The sequence below is a fragment of the Acipenser ruthenus genome, chromosome 26, assembly GCF_902713425.1.
Source record: "Acipenser ruthenus chromosome 26, fAciRut3.2 maternal haplotype, whole genome shotgun sequence".
Classification (NCBI taxonomy): Eukaryota; Metazoa; Chordata; class Actinopteri; order Acipenseriformes; family Acipenseridae; genus Acipenser; species Acipenser ruthenus.
This window is the reverse complement of record NC_081214.1, coordinates 18,692,262-18,717,504: the sequence shown is the minus strand read 5'-3', so window position 1 is coordinate 18,717,504 and position 25,243 is coordinate 18,692,262.

The following is a 25,243-nucleotide window of genomic DNA, read 5'->3' as shown; positions in this document are numbered from 1 at the left end:
TGTCAAACACAACAGAAACATTCATCTTTCACTCTGAATGTCAGACCTGTAAATAGACATGCAAAGATCATGTGGACCCGGAATTCTCAATGGTTAATGATTTAGTTTGGACACATCTTTCTTCTCATTTATACAAGGGTTGTTGAAATCTACAGTAGGCTGTAGCTGCCTGCTTTTGCTAGTAGGCAGCAAAGTTTAGTTTGTTGCACCATGTTACTCAAAGTTTTTTTTGCATTGTAGATATTTGATTTCTTAATGTTCTCAATTTAGGGTTGATTTCGGGGGTTATAAGTAAGGCTACGATTCTGACACTGTAATTTTTAGTACATTTCAGAAGCGAGGTGTGGCAAAAAAAAAAGAATTCACGGAAAGTTCAAATAATGTAGTTTTAGCTACATCCATTACAAATGCTTTTAAATAGTACACCAAAACCAATACTATAAAGACTATTGCTTTTGATGACAGTACAAATCTTACAGTAGGCTACATACTTCAGACTGACATCATTTCTGGATGGAATTACGTAATCTACAATCTTGCGGCGTCTGTCTTTTTGGAAAGACGTACAGCCTTAACAGATCAAACCTTTCATCTGTCATTCTAAAATACCTAAAATATCTTTCACTGTCACATACCGGCATCTCTGAATAATGTTTTAAATTCTCCCTTTTGGGTTCTCTGTTGTGTTGGTTGAGAGGACAGATGTACCAATGACATTGCTTTGTATTTTTCGAAATCCTCTTATATGGAGGTACAAACTCAGCACATCTATTTAAAAGTAAATTTATCCAATTTTGCGAATGCAGTCTGTATTTAAAGTATGAACAACAGCTGTGACCACTTTGCGCAGTCAAAAGGACTGCGACACGATGCTTCCCGTACAGCAAATAGTTTAGCTACACAGCTTGTAGCTGTCTGCGCCTGACATATCGCATTCATCTGCAACAGAAGTAATGTATGAACCAGGCTTTAATATTCCATGATTCTGAAACAAACAGCATGTTGTAAAGAAAGCCTCTGTAAATTGGTAAACTTCACTTCTCTGTTGCATTTGTTCTTCTGTCTTTACAGAAAACAGCTTACTCACAATTTTCGTTGCATTTTAGCTGTCACCAATTTATATGCTTGCTTCTATATCATTCGTTGACCTACATAGCTACACGTAAATGCTGTGTGTATACACAACAATTTACAGATACAGTAGGGTATTCGCAGATTTGTATTTTCAGTGCATGACATACAGCATTTTCTAAAGGAAATAAAGGAACCGCCTAATCAAAAGTGTTTTTACATCCATTTCCAAGATTTCCCTGATTTTGTTTTTTTAAATTCATGATTTTCGTGATTTCCGTGACCTCGGTGACAAAATCGTAGCCTTAGTTAGAAGTGGTCTTAAATTGTTTATTAGTTTTAGAAAGGAAAAAAGGACAGCAGAGGCACACCAGTGAAGATGTTTGTCTAAACACAGCTTCCAGTGATTTCTCTATATAGCAAAGTCAGTAAAATAACAGTAACCCCTTTGCTTGCAGTTTCAGGTGATGTGATGTGCTCAGGGCACAGCTGGCAAGCAGGAACATGCACCAGATAATGTGTTGCCTTGGGAAGAAAAGATGTATATGTTGCAGTAAGTGTTCGAAATAAACATGATAACGCTTGCTTCCGACATTTACCGGTAAATCTCAAGAATAACTAAGTGCCTTTGGCCAATAACTGAATGTCTTTCTAATTGCTTTCGTGCATTTCTGTAGTTGCCAACATGGCAGGGAAGTTGTTTCTAAGCGTCTCTTTCTGGTGGGCAAGGGTTCAAACATTGTATGTGCAATAAAAAGTGTTCCAACAAAATCATTATTTTGTTTATGGAAAATGTGTATGCAGAAATAAGTATTTTGTTCAACATTAATGTTGTTTTGTTAATGGAACATTTGTACACAGAAATACATATATTGTTCGACATCAATGTTTTTTGTTAATGGAAAATGTGTATGCAGAAATACATATATTATTTGACAGTAATGATTATTTTGTTAATTGACAACTTATATGCAGGAATAAATACTTCGATGACATACCTGCATTTACCAAAAAGGTTTGGTAAATCATAAGATTAACCGGTAAATGTCTGAAAAGCAATCTATTTGCACATCATGCACAGCTCAAGACATCAAAACAAAAAGAATACTAATTGTGTACGGTTTTGTAAAACCTACAAGGCAACCTAAACTGCAAAGAAAAAAAAAAGTTTTAGAAAAGCACACTGCAGTACTTTTGAAGGAGAAAATCTGCTGGGAAGGATTTCTTTTGAAACCACTTGAAAGGAATAGTTTTTATCAGCTACATTTTTCTTATATTTACTTTCCTACCTCTTGAATATCCTATTGTGTATGTTCTTTAAGAGTCTCTACTGTTGCGTTTGCTTGATTATTTTTGCCCAGAACTGCTTCTGAAGTATTTTCTAGACATTTATGTCCATGGGTAATTTCTCAGTCACAGGAGGAAGTTGGTTATCTATTACCATGTTGCCCAAACACACCTGTTATTGGTGGTTTGTTTAGTTTTGGTTTTCTGGGAAGTTTAGTACACCACAACTGCTTCTGAAGGGGGGGGGGGGGTATGTTTTTAATCTCCATTTCTGTTTTTAAATGTCATGCTTAGATGAATAGTTAATTATGAAGCCATTTTAAACCAACAAATTTAAGCAACCTACTAATGCTGCTGTGCAGTGCATCTATGGTACAAGCTGTGGGTCACACGCTTGGTTCTGAGTCATGGTAAACCCCTGGTATTACCAGACACCGATTATAGGTTTGGGTTGGTCTTTCAGTGAGTCTGTGTTTCCTGAAAACACTACAGGCTATTTTTATAATGTGTTTTACATATGGACATTTTAATTTGCACTGAAGTAACAGAGAGCAGCAAGCTATAATACATAAAGTTCTTGCTGATCTCCATCTGTATTTTTTTTTAATAGGATACTATTGGCGGGTGTTAATTTGCCGGTTTGTTTCTCATCCAGCAATATAGTAGAATGTAATTCCTCGCTGAAATGGTAGTGTTTGTCTGTAACTCCAAAATATCATGACTATAACTCTAAAATAGAATGACAAGAGTGAAAGAACATCTTGTTGTATGATATACTGTAAGCTTGTGTTGCTAATGCATTCTGGGAGGTCAGACTTTTATATTATGCACCAGTACCAAGCTTATCAAAAAAAATATATATATATTCTGTGGAAGAAAGTGTATAGCATTTATCCTTGACTCATTTCTATTCAGCGTGACTTATTCATCAAAAAAAGAATCTACAGTATGTAATTCCAACATACCGTTTCTCTGCAGGAGAGGTCATGCGTATTGTGCGATTCAGTAGAAAGAGAGAATAAGAGAGAAAAATATTTTAAAGCTTTGCTAAAATATGTAATGTCTTATCCCTTACATTTCCATAAACTACATATGAATGGAGAAAATGTTGGGACAAATAAACCATAGCATCTGTGTCTGCTACAACAAATCATCTTTCCCCTAGGTAACTGAAACAGGCGCATCGTTTTTGTTTTGTTGTTTGTGATGCTATGCTAATCACAGGAGTATCCTCGCCCAGCTCTTGAATGATAAACCACAGCTTTATTAGGTCCAATTGAGCTTAATCAGGCAAAACAGCAAAGAGGAAAGGCTCAGATGGGCCTAATAAATGGCATTTCTCAAACAGATATGCAAGGGGAGTCTTATTGTCATCCTTGCATTTAAGACTGTAAAGGTACAATATTTTAAAAGGTAAATAGAAATCAAAATTCAAAAAACGGCATAGTATTTTACTAGCAATTGAACGAAAATGCCCTGTTTTTCAAAAAGTTTTATCACTTACATAATCTTGATACCGTACATTTTAAAGCACTGGGATTGAATATTGCATGTGAAAATGACTGTGATATTTGAAATACAAAATTGAAATAGAAAGGACTAAAAATGCTCACAACAGTTTAAATGCCCTGCTGGAAAATCACAGCAGTGATTAGCACTGGTATATGCTGGGTTCAGCTGGTTATACTGGTTCAGTAGACTTGGTGGTTGATGACATGGATAAGCTAATTCATGACAAACATGTTCCATTAAAAACCCTATAATGTAAAATTAATTTATTGTCATTTACTCTCATAAATGAATACATTGATGTGAACTCAGAAGAACAGACAATCATACAAAACATTTAGATGAAAATAAATGGGCAGTTACTAACAGATAGTGTGAATACTGTATAAGACTGTACAGACCTGTTCAAGCCAACCCAAATCAGTGTTCCATCTACTCTGACCTGCAACTGAGAATGTGCTCCTTACAGGTTAACAGCTCAGTCGTAATGACATCTGCTAATGGAGTTCTTTCCAGATCCTGGGTAGTGCTAATTAGTGAAGCTACACTTGTTTTAATGATTGGGATACCACTGTTATCTCACACCTGCGAGTACCACCTTCAATAAGTAATGTTGCTTTAATGGTAAGTTAGGGATTTGCTGTTTCTTGTTCACAGTGGAGACAAATATCTCACATGCTTCAGCCTGGCTTGTCAGAGAGCTCTTTAATCTAGATTTCCCTGATGCTCAACATAGTATGGGCCTGGAATTATGTTTAGAGTGTATTCATTATGTAATAGAGCTGTAGAGATATATTATACATTTAATTCCATAAGAGTTCCAACAGTGAACGTGGGCAAAAGATAATCCCACACTGAAATCATGTGATTGTCATTCACTCCATTCACAATCACATTGATGGTCGCACATTGTTTAAAGTAATTGTAGCCAACAAAATAAGTCCATAAATCTTACCTACTGTGCAATTCCATTAGCTACTTATGTCTAAAATGTGCAGTTTTTAAAGAAACACATTTTATAGCACAGTCTGGGAAACACTAATACCCAATTCACATTACCTAAATGATGCTAAATAAACATTTGCAATTGAGATGATCGTACATTGTTTAGGTAGTGTGAATATGGTATAAGCTAAGATTTAAAGAACAAATTAATTTCCTATGCACACACAGATGCTCCTCTGCACAAACATTTGCTGAGATTTTAATTGTCAAAGGGTTGGTTGAGCAAAAATTCAGCTACTAGTCAGCATCAATACATTTGCTTTGCTAATGAAGCACAGCTGCATGTGCAATGTGGTTGGACTGATATTGTACTATTATTACTATTAGAGGAGGCTGTGCGGTCCAGTGGTTAAAGAAAAGGGCTCGTAACTACGAGGTCCCCGGTTCAAATCCCACCTCAGCCACTGACTCATTGTGTGACCCTGAGCAAGTCACAACCCCCTTGTGCTCCGTCTTTCAGGTGAGACGTAATTGTAAGTGACTCTGCAGCTGATTCATAGTTCACACACCCTAGTCTCTGTAAGTCGCCTTGGATGGATGGATGGATAAGAAAGTGGCAGTAAACAAGATACAGTGAAGACTCTGATTTGAGTCTGCTATCATGAACTTGGCATCAAGTATGTCCAAGCACTTCTTGCCTTCCTGCCAAGTGGGTGCCAGGAAGTGATCAAAGCTAAGGGAAAAACACCTGCATGCCACAGCAAAACAGGCATCATTAAAAACACTGTTGGAACATTTTAGACAGTACTGGATACTGGGGTCTATTCAATTGATCTAAATAATTTAGTCAATGAAATTATTAAAAGTAAAAAGTGACATCTGTAAAACAAAGTTTTTACAGGTTTGGAATATTGAACTGGTGCTGGCATTCAGATCCCCAGACTGCTTCGATCAAAAGGCCGTTGGTTTGTAATATAGATGACACAGTAGGTGTTCTGGTATTAATTTTAAAAGGGCTGCAAATTCTCAGGTGTGATAATAATGCTTTATATTCATTGATTTGAATCAGGATGAGAACTTTCACGTATACTGTTTTTCTCCTTTTAAAAGGGAACTCGAGAAATGATGAGGTATAAATGCATGTGAAAACTTGACTTCTCAAATTACAGACAGTAAAATCTAAAGCCATCAGCTCAAATACATTTTAAAATTCACAACAATCAATTGCATATCTAATTATATTAGAAGACACAGAAAACAAATTCAGTCTGTCTAAGTCCCATTTTTCTTTTGCACAGTAGTTTGTCACAAATAAATATACCAAAAATCTAGTTAAAAAGTGGCATTTGTAATGATTATTATCTAAAATAGTTACAGATATAGAAAACTGCAAATTATTAATTTAAATAGTGATTATTTAAATGCATCACTACAACCTCCTACTTAATACCAATCCCCATTGATTTGTTCATTTCACAATTAGAGTAAACCCGCTGTCTCTTGCTTATGATATTTGGTACTCCAATACTTAATTGTATGCATATTCCCCCATAACACTTGTGAGTTAAATGTACTGCTGCTGTGAAATGGTAAATAGTCAGCATCACATGGTACTGATTGATACAAACATCATAAAACAATGCTTTCAACCAATCAGAACACATGGTATACACAATGAGTCACAGGATGAATTTACAAACTGAAATAATACATTATGCATGCAAAAAACAAGCTTCATAGATGGTGCTAGTTGCAAAGTGTCATCATCTGGGCTTTCTGTATGATTTGTAGTTAAACTACACTGGTTAAGTGGTGAAAATCTTAAATGGATCATACAAACCATATTTAGTAGCATAATAGATGATTTATTGACAGCAATAACCTTGTGTTGACAGCATTGAAATATGTGTTGGGTAAAGTAAATGATTGACAGACATTTGCAGGCAGAGTAAATCAGATATAAATGTGCACCTTAATGACTGACTGACCATGAATTATTATTTTTTTTTACAGGAATACAGTCATATGATATGAAGAAAAAACAGCAGTGCTCTAACACACATGCAATTTACTTTCTTTTTTAATACCTCAGCACCTTAAGTGGCCAGAGGGCTTTTCTATCATATATTATTAATACATGATTTTATTTTATTTTTTACTGTGCTTTATAATAGTGTCTCTAAATATTCATGGGCACCAAGACTTGAGGTGAGTTCACAAGGCTATTTCAGCATCTAATCCCATAGTCTTTTCTGTTATGTTATGATTCCTCTTTGGTGTGACCCTGCCACCCTGAGGAATCATCTTTCTGATGCTATTGTGTCTCAAGGTTTAGACTGCAACCCAACATCAATCATATTTTCTTGGAGCCTGAATGTGTTTTAGTTTGTTGTACGTGGTGATACAAATTTAAATGTTTTTTTTCCTTGATTTATATTTATTCATCTTTATGATTGGTCAGTGACTAGAGTCACGGTAAGGCTTATTGGTCAACTTTAGTCTTGCCCTACGTTATGTACTCCCATGTATTCTCTTTGCTATACTTGTATGCACAGTTGACTCAGTTTCCTGTCGTACAAGAGTGTCTTCTAGTAAGCACTTTGGGTGGGCAAGACGATTGTGAAGTGAAGTTGAGCTTATGGTGTAACAGTACCGTAAGAGACACGGTCAGCTATACATATAAGGTAGTGTAGTGTTATGAAATCTGGCATTTTGATTGGCCAATACGGGCTTCCTGATTTGTAAACACTGGCGCTGAAATGAACTCTCCGTTAGTGTCTGAAGTCAAATTCTCCCTGCACTAATTAAAAACAAATGGAGCCCGGCTCCTCTAGCCTACAGCAAGCAAACAAGTAGCAATGCATTTGATGTCATATTTTTTTTTTTGAAAGATAAACAGCACACAACTACCAAGCACATATTTAATGCCTACCAATATAGTATTGCTGCTTTAGCATTGCACAGAAATGACACAGGTGTGTCATAAACCAGGTTTATAAGTGAATTGATAAATACATGGGAGGACAGTATTACCGAGGATTAAACACATTTACTTTTATATTAGGTTAAACATGCCACCATTTATTGATTAAAGGACCAAGCAGCATGACTGCAGCTAATATACCTATAATATCTGTGGCCACTAAAATAGCAGCAGCATGAGAGATGAATGTGCATTTTGTGGTATCACTCTTGATAGTCACTTTTAGTCTTTATTTTTAAACCATGACAAATTAAATGACAACTGAGAGAATGCTAAACCTAAAAAATGTCCACATAATCTGTAGCCTATAAAACGTTTGACGTAATTCTGTACATTCAAAGCAATTTATTTTCAATTACTTGTGAAGTGCATGGTCCTTGGTGTCTATTCTTTGAAAATGCTATTTCATTGATAAGAATCACTTGGCCCAGAAACTGCCACTGCTGTATGAAATACAGTATTTTCAGGCAGTACATGGTCTCGGTTTGCTGTCCCCAAATGGGTAATCTTTTACAGAACTTTCAAAAACAGCTGACTTATACTCTTCAGATAAAAAAAAAACAATGTTAGCACCAAGGCAACATCAACACAAAATATGCATAACAAAGTGAACAATATGGGTATCAGCTGCTCAATATTGTAACCTTTCATTTTAATTATTTCTTGCAATACCTAATCTCTTTTTTTATTATTATTTGTTTACCAGACCAATTGTAAAGCATCCCAATGGATGCCATGGGGTGCTGCTATTAAGAAAGCCTTCATATTTTCAACAATACCCTTGCATGTCACCTTTCCCCTGCTGATGACCTCATTGTTGCATTAATTCTGTTCAATTGATGCTGGTCTTGTACCACTTTTACCTTTGAACTGCTTTTTGTTTTAAAAATGATGGTACTACACTGTTTGATGACAATGCTTTAAGGTAGTGTTGCACTTGCTTGATCATTTTACCTGGAGGGTGACATTGTTCCCACATTTTCAATGGCTTTTCCCCTGTCAATAGCCAACAGCTTCATCCTTTAACTCTCTAAATCTCTAAATATTCATAGGCACAACGGCATGAGAGGAATGCATAAGGCTATTTTTGTAGCTAACCCCATATTCTTTTCAGTTCAATTTTCCTCCTTTAACCTAGAGTAGGAACAGATAAAATGTTTTAAAATTAAAATACGTGTTTGCTATAACGTGTTCCTTTCAAAAATACACACCTGAGACCTGTGCAGCTAATAGAAGTGCAAAATAGGTACAATTTATGGAATAGCTGCAATGAAACTGTTCTTAAAGATTGAATTGAAGTGTGAATCAGCATAAAAGATTGTATTATGTATTTTAAATTAGGAATTATGGGAGCACCAATAATACTGATTTGCAGTAAAAGATCAGAAAGCTTAGCTTGTTAAATGTAATCTGGCCCAGTAGCTTTGTACATTTGCAGTGCTCTTTGATGCTTTAATACATTTGTTTATGTCTTATGAGAGATGCCAGATGCAGTTAGACAGTTGGAGCTGAGGAGTTGGCATGTCAGCCAGCAAATTTCAGCCAACATTTGAACAGAAAAGTTGGCTATACACTACGTGATCCGGGCCTTAAATTGTGTCAATGGTAGAAGTTAATATACATTCCAATTATAGTTCTTATTAATATTTTATGAAAACAAAACCCTGCTATTACTACCAGCTCAGTATGACTTGTGCAATAAATGTAATATAGTCTAGAAAGTGTATTTGAATAAATACAGTGGAATACATTTACAATAATATTTTTTTTCAGAAAAATGTACTGTACATACAATACAATATAATAAAATACAAACTGAGACCTGATTTGCGGTTGCAGGTCCAAAAACTGCATACTACATGTAACACAGAGTTACTTTTAATGTATTTTTATTTTCACTTTCACAATATTGTTTGTCGGAGTTTGATTAGTATCACTTATACCCCTTTCACACAGACGAGTTATGACGGCTCAGAACTGGTACTGATGCAGCATTTGGTCTGTGTGAATTGCCTATACCATCACAGAGCCATCATATTTTATGCTGTCTCTGAACCACCTCGCGAGACGGCACTGAAGCGTCTCAGCTCCTGTGTGAAAGGCTGTGCCGGCACTGAAGCGCTATAGTGGGCGTGGATTGAAAGTCAACATCCCATGTGACTGTATACCGGACGTGTTGGGTATTTCTGTTGTCGGTGTTGCATGCTTTCATTTTTTTCAAATACAATGGCTGATCAAGAAAGAGGTAGTAATTGGAGACTGGAAGAAGTTAAGGAATTGTTAACTTTACAATTCTAGGAGTGGCAGATACTAAACAAATGCGGCACTTTGAATTGGGCAGTAGAAATTGGGGGGACAGACCCTGCGCAAATCCAGTTAATGTGATTGGGGGACTTCTCGAGAAGCAAGCAACAGACACAAAAGGCTGTTAAAAATATTAGTTGTCTAGTGATTGACAGCTGTCAGAGCGGGAGCAAGATGGCACCGATTGATTGAATCCATTTCCACTCGCAGCCTATTTAAAACGAATACTGAGTTGGAAGGAGAGATATATGGTCTGGGCAGAAAAGAAAGCACTCCTGTGGTTTGTTCCTGTCTGTTTGTGTTTGTCTGTCTGTTCGTCTGTTTTCATTGTGTGTTTTCCGTGAGATATGGAGCTACGTACCTCAGGTCTTTTGTCTTTTTAATTAAGCAATAGAGCCAGAAGAAGAAAGCTTTACCACACAAGGGAAATTGTTCCTCATTGGTCAGTTCCCTAGCAACCGTGTGACAAAATCACATAAATAGATACCAATCTTATTTTTTTCACATCGCTTCAGTGGTGCCCCGTTGAATCGCAGGCAATGTGAATAGTTCGTATCAAAATGATTTATTTCTTGTGGTGGTGCAGTTTGTCGTACTACACAATCGCTTGTCGCATCGCTGTGTCTGTTGTGAATAGGCCTTTAGTCAACATTGACAGACAAAGTTCAGAGGGTGTATTAGTAGAACGGAAATGTTCTTTCATCAAGCAGAAAAAAGGTAACATACATACATACTGTATTTACATATTTTTTAATGGATTGATTTGGAACCGAGATTAATCATAATTTGAACGATAACATTCAAGGTCCTTTACCCGAGATTAGGAATTTCATAGTTAGGTTAAAGGAAATCTCTGACCCATTCCAGTTTTGTTTTTGTATATCTTCATGTGTCGGCGATGGCCTGTCACATATAGGCTTAGTATATGCTCTGCAACCTAACCTTCGTGTTTCAACAACAACAAAGAGCTCAGACTGCTCACTGGACTTCAGTTCACCGAGACACAAATAATAATAATATAATATTATTATTATTATTAGTTTATTTAGCAGACACCTTTATCCAAGGCGACTTACAGAGACTAGGGTGTGTGAACTATGCATCCAGCTGCAGAGTCACTTACAATTACGTCTCACCTGAAAGACGGAGCACAAAGAGGTTAAGTGACTTGCTCAGGGTCACACAATGAGTCAGTGGCTGAGGTGGGATTTGACCTGGGGACCTCCTGGTTACAAACCCTTTTCTTTAACCACTGGACCACATAGCCTCCTATAATAATAATAATAATAATAATAATAATAATAATAATAATAATAATAATAATAATATAATCTTTATTTTTATATAGTGGCTTTCATAGTGGACCACCATCGCAAAGCGCTTTACAAAGGTAGGCTGTGAACTGTATATTATATGCAGAGTCACTTACAGTAGGACATTGATTTAACATCTCATCCACAGGATTGGAGCACAGGGAGGTTAAGTGACTTGCTCAGGGTCACACAGTGAGTCAGTCAGTGGCAGAGGTGGGATTTGAACCAGTGACCTTCTGGTTACAAGCACTGGACTTTAACCACTGGACCACACTGCTTCCATATAATCTAAAAGCAACCATGACTGTTATCGTCTCTAGCAATGTGAATGTTCTTTTTCTATTAAACTTGTTGGGACCATCCAGATAAATCCAGGTTTTTAATGTCTTTTATAAAAAATAAAAAATGACGACAGTGCTTGTTTTTCTACCACTTTGTAAAACGTTGAAAGTAAGCACACCATACCAGTGACAGATAAACACTTATGGGAGTCATTTGTATTGATTCAGCTAAGGTATATTAAACCTGTCTCCCAGGGCTCAGTCATCAACACCCACCCCCTATTAAGTACAGTGGAAAAAAGAATGCGATAGAGCAGATGTATACAGTAAGTTTTAGGGCTGTTTTTAAGAACCATTGCTGATTAGGTCATTAAAACAGATCCTATGGCCTACATTCATTTTACATCAGAAACTTTCAAAACAGCAACTTATTCAATAGCACATTCAGATAATAATAATAATAATAATAATAATAATAATAATAATAATAATAATAATAATAATATGCGGTATGAAAACTTACTAATGCATTAAATGTCTGTAATAAAATGTGAGAAACGGAGGTATGTTTGTGTCCCTCTTATTTATAATATAATTGTGGTTATGTGTCTCTCCTCTGAATTTGCTGCCAGGACTTGTTTGCCATTAAAGAAACAGTGATAGGGCCTTGCTTTATTCCCTTGACCCAGAAAGTATCCAATCACACTTTTCTCCAGTTAAAATAACTCCCGCTGTGCCCAATCAATGACCGGAAATTCACAGCATCTCATAGCTTAGTTTAGATTTCAACTTGCCAGAAGCTGGCCATTTAGCTCAGATCACTTGATAGTGAACTAGAATGTGGGATGCAAATGGCAAACCAACAAGCACATCAGAGTGTTCAAGCACGTTGCTTTCCCTGTATAGATTTAAGTCTGTGTAGCTTTGATATTTTAAATTCCAGTCCCTCACTTGCTGTTGAAAATAGATCGATGCTTGCTTAAGGGGTATTTGCAATCCCAATCAGCCTTGGGACAGCTTTACCAGAATAAAGTGGTTTCACAGCACAATACCAATGGGCTATTGAGATCGGTTGTCATAGATACGGGAAGGCTAGTAGAACCCTCGTGATTACACTGCGGCCCTGTGGCTGCATGTTCCGTGCCCACTCTCTTTTGTGACAGGAAGCTGGATTAAAATCATCAAAAATAGATCTCTAAAACCACTTTACATTTAGTTTACACAAGTCTGCATTTCCAGTTGCAAGTAATGTTGTTAAAAATATGTCAGGACCGTATTTAAGAGGACATGTTGCAATTGCCCTTTTATTAGTTGTGTTTAGCACTTTTATACATTTTTCCATACAATCATTCAACAAGGTTCTGTCGCTCCAATACTGAGATTTTATTTGATTATTTTAATCATTTTTCTTTATTGCTCTTGTCTTGCAGATATATGATGTTTTGTCATGTCTATTTTCAGTCTAATTCACAGTGTATGTGTACAGAATAAACATTCGGACATCTAAAAGGCAGTAATTGTAGTTATAACAACATTAACCTTAACAATGAATATAAAAAGTGGATGAAAATCCTAATACATTAAAATAAATCCTAAAGCCGAGCTCTCAATTGGATTCTTAGCTGTATCTTTTTGATCTGAGGGTAAGGACCACTATTTCTGTGATGAGAGAACATTTGGTATGAAAAGAAAACTTCTAATTATAAACTAAGTAGAAGAGGGTTTCAAGTATACAGCTAGATATCATGGGTTCAATCCACTGAGACATTAATAAATCAAACAGGCTTTTAAAGTAATCACTCTAAACAGCAAAAGGCTATTGACAAGTGTTCCAAAGGCACCATAACAAACTTCTAATTAACACTCTCAGCTGGTCTCTGAAATAAAGTCCTGATGAAGAACTTTCAACCAATCAGTGGAACTATGCTGCGTTGTGCAGCACTCACCACTCATCCAACAAACTACACTTTAAAACCTCCTTCCACATTCAAATTCCACTTTTTCAATAATAAGTCAGCTGCACACCATTCATTCTTAGAGGCTCCACGGTAAAATAGTAAAGTAATACTGGATTCCTTTCATGGCAGTGTAACTGAGGCTGAAATGAATGAAGTGATGCTGGACAGATTACCATCAAATTAGAATTCCGGTCCTCTAGGTCTAGTTGCTGGCAGTCGGAGCAAACATTTGGTAAATAATATAAAAATGTATATTACAGCCACAGTCTCAAATATTCCAGAAGAAGCAAAGTTAAAACAGCGTACCCATACTGTCTTGTAATATCTTATTATTATATTATCTATGGAACTATTTATTTATAACACGGTCAAATGCAAACTTAAGGGCAAAGTGCCTTACATTTGCGCTGGATTGCGCCGCCCCTTCAGGTTGTGATTTTGAAGGGAGTTTGGGCTGGGTGCTGGCAGAATTCCGTTAGCACTGACCAATGAAGAAAATATGGGAGTCAGAAGCTACTAGCAAATCAGGAGCTACCGAATTTCTCTTTATGAAAATGATATTATAGTATTGGCTTTTGCTGTGATTTTGATGAACAAAAAGCTGTTTCATTGCCATAGCTCCATTTGTTTCTTCTCGATGTAAAATTCAAATCCCCTCATTGGAGCATTACCAGAAAATACAGTGGTTTTGTTTATCAGTGTACATTAAATAATTATTATTTGGGAAAGTCAGTGTTAACACAGTACATACCATGAATAACGGGGTCATATATACATTATAAATAAGAAGGTGAAAACTGAAAGGTTAACCACTTCGTCATATCACTGGGAAAAACAAGAATCAGTTATGAAGTAAGTTGTTTTTCACAGCCTGGGCAATTCTATGTGCGGTATCTAAAAATAAAAACAAACAAACAAACAAACAAACCTAGTCAGTGCTGTGTTACTAAGGCCTAGGCACAGTGAGCTGTATGGAAGTGAATGACAGTAGTACAGGTAATTCACCCTTGACTAATGTTAGTTGCAACCAGGATTCAAGAAATGTGTCTGTATTAATAAAATACCAAAATAAAATGTTGCCTTTAAGTAATAAATAAGTGGCGGAGTGCCCCCCCCCCCCCCCCCCCCACCCCACCCCACCCCACCCCACCCCACCCCACCCCACCCCACCCCATAAATAGCCAACAATGAGGCTCTTTTAGTTTGCCTTCTGATTACTGCAGATGTGTCCTGCTATGTGAAAAACCTGAAAAAAATATATATATATTCACAGTCCGCTGTCATCTTACTGACAGAAGCAGACAAAGCACACCGGTTCTGTGATAGCTCTGAGATTTCCAAGAATTTTTTTAATAAGACAAACTGGAATCAAAATCTATGAACCACTGAAGTATCTTATATAACCTGTGCTTTTATTACTAATTGGGATCTTACAAGACATGCGCCCTCCTCCTACATACATATTAGCATTGCTGTTGCATCGCTTTAAATTTCAGAAAGTTTTCATGAATCAATATATATACAGACACACGTTACAGATTATTGTAGAGTTGTCATTTTGTGCAGTTTAGGGAGCAGCAAAAGGTCTAGCTGTTCTAATAATAAAAGTATAGAAAAATTGAATAAAGCAATCACAGCATGATTAAGCATAGGTAAGCCGTGTAAAACCCTGAGGGGTAAGGCAATATATAAAAAAAATAATACAAAAAAATCATATAAAATCATGGTAAATGCATAGTATAACCATGAGGAAACTGCAGCATTACCCTAGTAAACCTTTATAAGAGATACAATAAGAGCCACACAACACACCACATATTAACTTATTATAAATTACAAACACAGATACGTTGTAATCTGGTAGGGGAAGTGTCTTGCTTAAGAGCCAGATGCCCCTCTTCCCCATCTGTGAATGAAAAGGTGATTGACTCTTATTGCACTACAAATAAAAATTAAAAGACGGATCAAAGAACATATTTCACAAAGCAACTGCTTTGTAGTTAGTTACAAATGTACTGAATTACAATTTCAAAAGAACTGACCCACCACTAACATGGAAAAATAAAATAATCAAGTATGCTGATTGCATGCAATTTCCCTCGTACATATTACCAACATCATTATGAATAAAGGCCTGTGTGTGAGCGCAGTAGGATGATGAAGCATGTTTTAGAAAACTGGGTTTGGTAATTAAATTATTTTGGTTTTGAATATCAGAATATGAATGGACTGCATTGAACAGGCACCCATTAGCTTAACATTTTCAGTGATAGGTCCTGTCATGTTAGATCTCTTTCTTTCAATATAATTAGTTATATGCCAATTTGTAAGAGATTAATTTATGCAAGGTAGCCCAACACAAGGTAAAACACTCGGGAAACAATGTATATTTCTATTTAGCGTTAATAAAAAATAAATAAATAAACATTGCTTTATTTCCTCAAAACAACACTTGCCACTTTTGTACTTTTCAGCTGCATTATAAAGACAATTCATTTTACTGTATGTGTCTGTTTTTGTTTGTGAAAGAAACAGTAAAAATAATCCCACATTCACATATTGCCCAGGGTGTAGAAATAAAGTGATTACACACTCCTGATGAAGCTATTATTAACAATCACACATGGATGTTCGGTGCTACTGGCGAGCGAATACATTTCACACTTCAATCAATTTACTTCTGTTGTAATGTTCCCCCATCACAATTGTTGCCTGAATGTCTATTAGCACAGTGGAAACACAGTGAGAATTTGCTTCTTTTTTTTTCAATCTTAAACAATACGTTTACATGATTATCAGCAATATAGTTATCCCTTGGTTCACTAAGAAGGCTTTGACAAATGTATATGTTCATTTCAGTATTGCCAACAGCAAATATCAGCTATGTTATAACCCCCCAGCAACAAGAGATGCCAGGTAATGGTGGAGTGGACGAATATTCCATGCTCTAATACTATTACTATGGTATTATGTTGATTTTCCTGTGCATTGGGTTGGGGAGGGGATAAAAAGAGAGAGATGACTGAATTGTGGACAGTAACTGGTACAAGCACATGAGGGGGGTCCTCATAATCATGTCATTAGAAATGTAGAGTAACATTTGCTTAACAGTGAACAGGTTATACCCAAATGCAATTCAAAAAAGTCTAATATAAAAGTCTGCAGTAGATTGAAGTTAGTTATTGTGAAACACAGACAGAGGGACACATGGACAGGATCAGTCCATAAGGGGTCCACATTTTGAAGCGAAAAAGACAATGAACGGGTTTCTTGGTGTTTCCATGAAGAGTCGGCTCAAAACAAATGTTCCAAAAAAGGGAGTGATTTATCACAGTATTTTGTGCTCTTCTCAATTTTTTTTTAATAATTACAGAAAGAAAAAAACCCTGATTTATGATCAGTAAAATAGCTTTGTTAAATGCATGTTGTTGTCGTAAGGTTTTCCATGATCATAGAATTATGTATTAAGAGCATATTTTAAATATTACTTAATGGTAACTACTGTACATGTACAGTGGGACTACTGTGTATCCAGAACCAATTGCTAAACTAATAATAGGCTGAAAACAATTGCTGTCAGGTTTTCATGATGTATCTGATCTTTCATAGATAATGATTAATGCTAAATGTCTGCAGGTAAAATGTGAAAGCAACCCTTCTAATGTAGCTGCATGTCTTGTAAAAGGCCCATTAGTTAAAAAAGGAAAAGGTTGAAAATTTTAACTAATAAAGGTTTAGCATCAGTTATTTTCAGTTCTGCTCTTGTGAATAAAACTGTGTACCTCAGTTATCTCAAGATGCAGTGCAATGTCTGGCACCTGTCCATTTCTTTCAATCCAATTCTGCCAAGTTAAGAAAAATTAAGATTTCAAAAAGGTTCCAAAAAGAGGGCAGTTTTCAGTTGACAACAGATAGTATTACATGAGATGTTTATTGCTTCAGGGAGTCTTGATTGATCCTCACTTGGCCTTGGCACAGAGGCAAATATAGGTTTGGATATTCTTCATGTCTAGCTCATGACACCCATAGTCAAATCACAGTTATCGTAGGCACATTTTCTTTGTATCAATTCAATCAGATTTATATAATGAAACACCTTTTTGTTGTTAAGAATTACTGTGAAATTGGAAGCTTGCAGAGCCACTAACCCAGGGGTGTCCAATCACGGTCTTGATTTAGCTTGATTGTAGGCTTAAAGGTTTAAGATCCCTTTTCCATGAGGCAATAATTGCTAGCAGTACGCAAGTTACCTCTGAATTGCCTAATTTAAAATACCACAACACTTGGCAATTTGTGTCTTCCTGTGCGCTCTCTGCTAGACTTTAAAGTTATCAGGTGTCTCATGTTTTCAGAGGCGACCAAAATACTGATGATAGTGATATCCAGAATTGAATTAAAAATTCAATTCTGGATATCACAAGGGCTGCATTTCATGCCCAGCCTCCACCTGTAGTCAAATCCTTTGCAGTTGTATTTTGAATTGCAAGCAGCAGAATATTTTTTGTGGGGGTTTACAGCGGTCCAACCAATCAATTGGTCTGTAATTAAAAGGAATTGAATGAAAACAATAACCTTTCGCCACATCAGATGCTATGCTCTGGTAGTTTTTAAGACATTTGTCAGAACACTTGGTTCTCCCTATCGTTTCATATCACTCCACTAGTGTTCCTCACGCTCAAGTGGTGGATGTAAATCAACCTTTAGAAGGGGGATGTTTGTGGGTATACATTTGTGGAACGTTAGGATGTGCTTCCTTGTAACATCTGTGTGCCTATTTTAGTTGTTTTGTTTACTTTTCTGTAAAGAAGATACAATTCTGATAAAGTTTCCTTGATGTTCGGCGCCTCTTTTGTGATGAATAAATTATTGCTGCTGGAGAGAGAAAGAATTGAAGTAGACTTACTCAGTAAGGGTTGCAAAATGTATGAGCCGCAGGCAGTTACATTTGTGAAGTGAAATCAGGTACAGTACATCCATTTGAATCCTATTTTATTAAAAACATTTAAATAATTGATATTTAAGATAATTTTTAAAAATAACTTTACTTCATGTTTATCTTTTACCAATTGCATAGCAACCAGTGAAGTTGTTCTTATGGAGGTCAAATAAGTTGAGTGATTCCAACAAAGCCGATATATCCCATATGTTTCAGATGGAATGGGTGCTTTGTACAGCATTGGTGTACGAGGAAGCTATAATTTTCACAGGCGTATCTGATGTCCTGGGAAATATCTGCTGCAATCTGTGCGGCTTTATTCCATCGCCGATTTATGACCCAGGATATCTGAATAGAAATAGCAAAACAAAAATCAAGATTATCTTAGAAAATATATACAGATATGTTTTTGGAGAGGATGAAGACGTTTGCCCAATCAGGAAATAAGGTCCAAACTGAGCTATACACCCTTCATTCTCACTTTCTTTATTGAACACTTTTAGATTTTTTGAAACTCTCACTTTCCTTGATAAGGGATTTTGATTATATGCAATACATGAAAGGATTTGAAGGAATTATTCAAATATTTATTATCTGGGTTGCAGACATGTATTTTGCTTTTTCACAGCAATGATTTTCCTGATTTATTTTCATTTTTGTTGCAAATACTCGGTATCCATAACAGGCTTCGCTGATCCTTCCACATAGCCAGTATGTGTTGTTTTCCATAACTGCTGTTTAGAATTAGAAGGAAAAATAAAACTGTATTAGACTGTGTCTCAGGCAGTAATCTTGTTATGTTCTGCAGACAGCAAAAGCAATAAGATTAGTATTGGGTTTGTAAATTGAGAAACCCATCATGAATGCTCTTGTAGGTATTAAGTCTGAGGGGAGTATAGCATTAGGTACAAATTGCAAGCTGGGTTTGTGCCAGTAATCTCCCTCAACTAGGGAGGATGAGGGGTTCTTGTTGTAATGTCATGAACTGAGTGTCCTTCACATGATACTAAACTCGTCAGGATGCCCCTTTGTAATGTTGCTATGGAATTTGGCAAGAGTCGGCACACAATGATGGGCAACAATATTAAGAGACCCTGTCATGCAGTGGTTCTCAAACCCTTTTATATTAGGACCCCCACCCCATTTAAACTGACTTTGGTCTGGTGTATTTGAAAAAAAACTATTTTTCTTATATAAATCATAAAAAACAACTAAATATTGTATATGAAAAAGAAGCAGTGCAAAAAGACACTTTCTAGTAGCCCTAATCTTACACAAAGCAATGCCAGCTTCTTTGCTTGGAAGCCAGTGCTTGTACAGTAGTAGGCCGTCTTGTCACCTGGGCGTTTTGTGACCCCCTTAAACCTTTCTGTGACCTCCCACTGATAACCAATGCTATAGTGTTTCACTGAAGCCTAAATGTAATTTCTGTTTCATACGGGCGCTGTATCAAGAAAGGGTTCCATTATTATGATATTAAAACAGCAAAATCCACCTTTAAACAGTGTCACACAGCACTACTTGTAAAGTGGCATCTTTCAAATCAGCCAGGGATAGGGGTTCAAAGTGACCCAATACAGTGCCGTGTTTAATAAATCTTCACAGCAATAGACCTTTGAACCTAATTGCATACAAATGATACACAGTTGTATCAAGCACCAGGGATTTAGGCCTGCATAAAATAAATTATACGATCCATTTTCTGTCAAATATCCTTAAATGAAGGAGATGAGACTGGAAACACTTAACTATTCCAAACATGTTGAAAACATCTTAAAAATATAGAATCATTTTCACTGGATTGAAGGTTTCATTACTCGAAGATCACTGGAAAAGCATTCTATGTGGTGATTGCTATCGAACATAAAAACTGTAAGATATTAAATAACGTTCAGCTTTACGAAACAAGAATCTATAGGCTTTACATGATTAGAAATGAGTTTTAAAGACAAATTAGGGACCTAAATCTAGACAATGGCAAGCAATGTATTGTGTATATTCTATTGAATAGCTAACTGCCAGACTGATTAGTTGTTAATGTTATATAAGTGAGGAAGTTATTAAGTGGTCAGTTATTAGGTTAAAAAAAAAGCAAACTTGATGATTAACTAAATACATAAATAAACTTCCCATTAGAATGTGGGCTTTTTTCCCCCTTGCAAAAACCTGCAGAGACGCCACAGTTAAACCGAAAACTATACCAATTACACAAAGTCAAATACAATTCTTTCATCTTAATACCTTGGCAGAATGGGATAATAGTGCTACTGGTATTGGGTCAGAATAGCTGTCTTTAAAATATATACAGGTTTTGAACATCTTACCATTTCACAGAAGAATTGTTTTTTTCCCCCACCCATCAATACCCACCACCTTCTGCCGAGCCTTTTCTGTCATATTAAGTTGTAACCAAGGATAACTCCTGTCGTGGGTTTCTTTTGTACCTTAAAACCTATTATTTCTTGCGTTATTCCATTTTGCTGTCATAACATTTTATTTTCTCGCTTGCTTAAAAAAGTTAGCAGGCAAGCATTCTGTATTCTAATCCTAATTCATGTTAAAAATGCCAACCCATGGTTCAATTAATAAGGCAAAGCCCCAGTGTTTTTGGCTTTCCATCCCAGAATAGTTTCTGCAACCAGCATTTTGTTATTATTATGCATGCCAGATGTCAGGGCCTGCTCAAATATTCTCTTAAGAGCATTCAATCTCAAGCTGCTACTGCTTTTTCATCCCAGGTTCTCCTGAAAATAGGCAAGTCATTGAACATATGCTTGTGTTGCCCTTGCTCTGAAGTCAGCTACAACACTGCCTCCTATACTGAAAGATATACTGACAACAAACACTTGAGGGTGAACAGTTCAATCATTTCTGGGCCTGTCAGGCAATTATGAACCAGGCGCATTTCTACACTCTCTTGTATTGAACTGTGTTTTCATTTATATCAATTACCACTTCTGTGAGATAGCTTTCCATCATATGAGCAGTTTTCTGGCATTGGGCATGCCCAGGAGATTTTACAGGATTACCAATTAATTTTGTCCAGCATGGTCATAATACCTAAAAGTGTTTGATCTTTTTTGAAGGAGAGCGTTTTTAATCTTGCTCGTGTAACTTGACTGAGGACCGTCGTGTCCTTGCCTGTCTCACAAATTACTTCCTTAAATGGCCTCAGGATTTTTGATATCCCATCTTGAGTGCTGAATAAATACAGCAGAGGAACTAGCCATGCATTCCATACTGTAAGGAAGTGACCCGAGGATAAATAGGTTTATATGTAAATAACCAGTGTCAAAAAAATAGAAGTCAATTATGGCAATCCCATGGATAATTTGGGATTATATTACCAAGAGTCATTGCATTATCCCACCACTTAGACCAAATACCACCCAGAGATGTCACCATGAAAGTAGACAGATTTCAAGTCTCATCCACCTTGCAATCCGTCAGCATTTTAGTCCATACAAATGTGATTTATCTTGAGTAGAACTTGGATTGATCTCTGAGTTCAAGTGGATATTACTCTATCCCATATTCAATTCAATTAGTTCAGTTGCCCTTTAGTCACTGTGAATTTTAATCTGGTTCTTGGAGGTCACATTTATTTTCCTGTTTTCAGACTATTGTCTCTGGAAAACAGAGATTTAAAATAAGACCTTTTGAGAGAAATATAATGAGATTATTTATGGAAAACCAGGAATCATGATGTTCTTTACTTTTTGATCTAAGCTTTAAAGCATCGTTAAAACTAGACCATTATGTAAAACTAAGTTTAAACCATGGTAAAGCATGGTAAATATGCAAAATCATAGGAGACTGAAAAAAGACCATGGCCATTTAGAATGGAAAACTTTTACAATAGGAATTACCAGTGGGGTGATTCCCAGTGAGTCATCCTCAATTTGTAATGCTCTGACTTTTAGAAGTATCTTGTTTGTCTCTATTGTTGAAAAGGGGACAGCTGGATGAGATACTACACCATTACCACTTGTGTAGTGGACAATGCAATTCAGTCATGATCTGTCAACACATTGAAATAGTTCTTCATAGTACAATTGCTGTTTTATGTACTTAGCCTAATCTGTTTAATTCAGATTTACATTATTCCACATTCTCACTTCCCAGGATTTCTGAAAGATGATTTTTTTTTTTTATTAAGGGCCTACTTTAATAAAAGGTATTGGGTAACACTTTATATTACAGTGCTGCTTATTAATGCTTTGTAAATGTTTTATAAATATATAATAGGCACTTAACTATGTTAGAGTGTAAATAAAGCATTCTAGATGGTTTATAACCATGCACTAGCCATAGATGGAATTATGTTAGCCATCTATTCTACTTCTGGATGTTTAAACATAATTTTGTCTATGGCTATTGCATGGTTATAAACCACATATGCTGCTTTATTAAGTCTCTATAACATAGTTATTAAGCACATATTATATATGTATAATACATTTATAACACATTAATAAACAACCTTTTAATATAGTGTTACCGGGTATGGTTTGTCAATTTACACTAATACAGACTTGGCACTTGTTTAAATGTTGTCAATTTTAAACTACGTTTCAGCAAAATTGAGAAATCAGTAATGGAATCAATTGAATAATTAGAAGATTTTATTTCCCATAAGAAGGCATTTACTGCATTTTATTTCCCGTAAGAAGCTTTAATTGAGGACATCAGTGAATGGTGCGTGAAAACTGGTATACTTTTGAGAGACAAATATGTGCAAAAAGGGTGAATTTAACCATAGCCTTGGTACAGCTACAGCGCTTCATGTTTAACAAATATCTTGACAGGATTAAGGTTTTGAAAGATGATTGACAACATTTAAAGACACTTTCCAACCTAAATTGTAAATATAATTCCACTGGTCATCACTGAAGACACTGATAAAGACTTAAGATGTGTTTGTAGTACTTCTTCAGTATCTAATCTTGTAATGTTCAAGTTATGGCTGCTAAAGCAATGTAATCTTGGCAATCTTGAACAAAAACTATATTGTAAATCGTTCTGATAACATGAGACATTCTGATAGCTCACAAGTTTTAATTCAGGCTCAGTCCTATTTTATTATGGATTGTACACAACAGCAACCAAAATATTATTCACCAAGTGCTACAACTACCATTCAACCTCATTTATATTCTAATAATGAATGACCTTGTTTGTGTAGGCAGGAAAGATGCATTCTTTAGTCAGTGATCTAAGTTGTTATCTCAGGTGGAATTATGCTTGAACTCTCAAGAAACAAATTAATAGGCGCAAAATCATTTATTCAGATGTATTTCTTTATCCAAAGCACATCTTATGTCCACACCAATATTTACTTGTTGAATTAGGTTTACAGTATGTCACTGCAATTGTATGTCACTTACAATTAGCCGAGGCTAGAACTTAAACTTTAGATTTTACTCCATATTAATTGAATGTAATGTAATTAGTGTCACAGTGGGAAACATCTCTGTTGGACTGAAGGATTCTTTTAAGTCTTTTAAGACCTTAATCTTAAGGTCTTCCTTTTATCAACCAACACCCTGATTCATCTTGAGAAGACATTTCAGCATTATTACTGCATTGACGTCTACTCTTGTGCTTTCTCTGAGCTGTGGGCACAACTTTATGAAAGCTCAATCCAGATTTCTGAGAGAGAAAAAAAGAAGATTAATAGAAAATGGCTAATCCTCTCTCGGGAGATTCTATTACTTTGAAACATTACTAATAGAATAGTCAGAAACAGGCAATAAAGAAATAAGCAGGATTGTCAATTGCTTTTGCTATCAAAGGAGGCACATGGTAACTTACTAGTGTGTGTGTGTGTGTGTGTATATATAATCAAAAAGTAAAAGGTAATGTAGGTATATAAAAATGTGAATAATTGATAACAAATATATCAGGACTTTTTGGATTAGAAGCCCTTCTTCTGCTGGATGGATGTATATATTGTAACGACCCTGGGTCTGCTGTAACCACGTTCGGGAAGGTTAGGTTTATTTATTCATACTGTATGCACAAATGGTGAAGAAATCGTACGTAAAATTATGTACATAGTTTTAAAGTTCTTAATACACTGTAAAGTTTCAAGAGTCCACACAGGCAAACTTTTGTGTGGGGGTGGGGTCAGGTGGGGTGGGGGGTAATTGGCAAGGGAGCAAATAGAACTAAGGTGGGAGGTTGTGGCGCATTCTGGGAGCCATGTTGTATCTATACTCATGCAAAAATGTACATATTGTGAAGCTTGTTATTACAAAGAAATAACATTTGTTGGCAACTACAGTATGTTGTATTCATTAAAACATAATTATCACACATAATTTGAAAAACTATGAGTTATAATAAGTGTTGCTGCCTATCTCTGTGTATCTCTGTTCATTTACTTTCTCCTTGCAACACCCATCAATATTAGATGATTCATACTGATTGCTGCAGAGCAACATCTTCCATTAATTACTTCAGAATATATCACTTAGACCCGTATTTCTAAGTACACGCTTAAGCTTGAATGCAACATGTTCATCTTGGACCGTGACCATAACACGACTTTCTTCTCTAATCACCAAGTTAATGTGACAAACCTACGTGAGATTTGAAATTGGGGAACTCAAAGACTTAAGTAATGCTGTTTAAAGAGACAGCACTCCATTTAG